Here is a 3,466-nt window from a genome sequence, read left to right as displayed (position 1 = left end):
AGAGACTTTGGAACACTCAGCAATAATAGTGTGTCTCCATCAAATCCCTCCACTCAGAGTTTAGGGAACTCTAGGGAAGAAGAGATGGATGGAGTGTAATAGCCAAAAAGGATGAAAGACATCAGGAAAGCAAGGTGTTCTAAGTCAATATGAGCAAAGTTCATATGAACTTACAGAGACTGCAGCAGCATACACAGGGCTTTCTGAGTCTGGATCAAGTCTTCTGCATATTTATTATGGCTTCCAACCCAGTGATTTTTGTGGAACATGTTAGTATGTTAGAAGTCTCTAATTCTTGTGTTTTCTATTTAGATATTTTACTTCTGTCTGTTTAAAGTATAAAAGATTAATGTGATAGTTTTTGATTTAAGTAATTAAAATTTATTTTTGTATATTTTTTAATATTGTATCTTAGAAGCAGAAAGGGAGTAGATACAATGAGAGAGAAGGTGGGAAGTAATTGGGAGGAGTAGAGGAAGAAAAAACTGTAACCAGGATGTATTTTATAAGAAAAGAATCTTTTGTTAGTAGAGAGGAAGAAAACTAAAAACTGTAATTCATATAAAACATAACTAAAGACAAATATATTTTGATGTTCATTCTTATAAGATGGGTAGTATAAAAAGATCTAAATGTCCATTACTGCATTCCACTCATTCTAGAAATTAACTCCAATACATTTTTGTTATATCTATCATCTCAGGTTCTAACTTACCTTGATTTGTGACTATATACAAAATTGTCTAAATTGCTTTCCTTACCTGAGTATGTGAGTTTCATAAAATGAAATTATGTCTTTATCATTCTTTTTGATCTGAATATGTTACATGGAAAGAAAAATCAATAAACAAAATAAAAGAACATTTAAAAAGAAACACTTTTGTGAAAATTATTTAAAAAACTAAAATAAATAAATTAGTATCATAAAGAGCAAAAAAAACCAAAAAAACAAATGCTTTCCACTTTGGCTCTATTTCTAGAAGACTTTAAATTCTTATCTCAAAAAACGATCTATCTCCAAAAATACCAATAGAGGCAAGGAACCAGACATTCAGAGCCCATAGAAGACATTGCATATTCAGACTATACAATACCCACTAGCTGTCACAATGAATATTTTAACATAATTTGATGTTGGTATTGTCACAAATTCCTTTGTTTTGTCATGTTTGAAAACAGAAAATGCAGTTGTGCCATGGTGGCACCACCATTAATGCCAGTACTCAGGAGGCAGAGGCAGATGGATATCTGTGAGTTCGAGGCCAGCCTGGTTTACAATGTGAGTACCAGGACAGGTTCCAAAGCTACACAGGGAAACTCTGTCTCTAAAAACCAAAAAAAACAAAAGAAGGATAAGGATAAGGATAAGGATAAGAAGAAGAAGAAGAAGAAGAAGAAGAAGAAGAAGAAGAAGAAGAAGAAGAAGAAGAAGAAGAATAGAAGATGCTTGATCATCAGGAATATGATATTTGTGAAAAACATCTGTATCATATAATTCAATATTATCTCATAGATTTCTGGAAGCACTTCATCTGTGTAATATTATTTACTTATTATTTATTTTAATTTATACATTAATTTTAAAATTTCATGATATGCAACAGCTCTCCCTAGACTAGAATTATCTAGACATATTCAGAATTTTAATATCAGAATCAGACCTTGTAATATCTTCTGTCATTGGTCTCTTTAAACAAATTCCAATCTTAAAAATTTCATAATTTGTGTATTTTACTTTTTACTATTTACTAAAAATTACTTTGCTTAAAAATTGTTTCTGAAAAATTACTCCGTAAATTTACCATAGAAGAGTCTTGGTAATCTCATTATTTTCATAAGGTAATTAGAATTTATTGAATTTCTTGCTATTTAACAGCCAGTACACTGCCAATTTGTAGTGACAGTACAGCTGTAATCATTTTTCAGAATGAAAGATCACCCTCAATACACTACCACCATTTGTTGGGCTAAAAAATGCTCAAATATATGCTCAAAAATTGCTGCAAGGTTATACATTCCTTGGCATACCTTGTGTGGTACATTTAACAAAATCAGAACATTTAATTTTACTTAGAATTTTGAATTAGATCTTATGTCAAATATAGGATAATGTTACAAAAGGAGCTGCATTATTGTAGATAAAATGTTAAAGTGCATGCACCAACCACCAAAAGATGATTTATAGAATTTCAATCATAAAGCTGTTGTGGAAAATGATCAATTAGAGAAGTTAGAAACTCCCCATGGAATTATGAAGTATTATAATGCTTGAAAAAGAAATAGATATGTGTGCACAGATTTTCATATATATGTTCAATAATAAAATGTCTTCAAATTTAATATTAAAAGCTCTTTTCCACTGACTTAAATGATATGCACTATATTATGTAAATATGTTGATTAGATATGTTCCCCTCAGGAAGCATCATAGCAGCTGATTGTGTTAGACAGATTCCGAAATTACTTTTTGTTTATTCCAAGGGTTTTAAGCACTGGAACAATAGAATCAGAGCTGTTGCCACCATGTGTTCTTTTAGCTTATTTTCTATTTGTCCTTATAATCTTTATTACACACTAATGAATTTTGTAAACATTTATCTAATAATTTCTGCTTCTACTTTGTTCAAGCCTAGCTCTTAGTTAAAATTTTGAAAGATTTCAAGGTGAAATACACTTCAAAGACTAAGCAAAAGACCTAAAAGATATGTTGAATGGAAATTACCATAAAACTTTTTAGTCCTGGAATATATGTGCCTACAGTAGTCTAGGAAATGTATTCAAATGTTAGATTTACCCAATTTATCTCCAAAAATTGAAAGGCTGTGCCAGTGCATGAAAATAACATCAATTATAAAATTATATTAAGATGGCTTATTTTTATAATACTATTATATGTAAAATGTTGTAATGTAAAATTGGAACTACAATGAAGAAATGTACTAATGTGACTGTGCTTCAAAATAGATTAATTTCTTGGTATAGAAAGTAGAATATGAAGCAGCCATAGCAATGTTCCAGTTGCAGGAATCTATTATAAATATCAGGCCCTCATTTCTTGGCTGTGTTTTCTAAGGTAGTCAAGATTTTTATGCTGGTGGTCAAGTTTGAGGATCGTCTTGAAGTGGTCATTCATATTTAATTGGTTTAGAATTTTAGAGGGTAACTTTATTAAAAGTTAAATGAATAGAAAGGAATTTGAGGTACTGTCCACCAGAGCTTTATAGGAATAATATAGGCTCATGGCCCTGAAGTAACAGACCATGGGCAGAGGGGGGGAATCCTGGTCATAGATAGTTGTGGTGAGGTCTTATTGGGACAAAGATTTTTCAGTTTATCAGTTTCCACTGAGTTCTTAGGATATCAGGAGAATTATACCATTATAGCATATGTTTCATGAAGGGTCTTGTGGGGGGAGGATCCTAAATTCTATAGGAAAGTCAGAGTTTCTGACTCAGAAGTTTTGAGT

Source organism: Microtus ochrogaster, linkage group LG9 (assembly GCF_000317375.1).
Source record: "Microtus ochrogaster isolate Prairie Vole_2 linkage group LG9, MicOch1.0, whole genome shotgun sequence".
NCBI lineage: Eukaryota > Metazoa > Chordata > Mammalia > Rodentia > Cricetidae > Microtus > Microtus ochrogaster.
The sequence above is the reverse complement of the archived record's forward strand: the minus strand, read 5'-3'. Positions refer to the sequence as shown.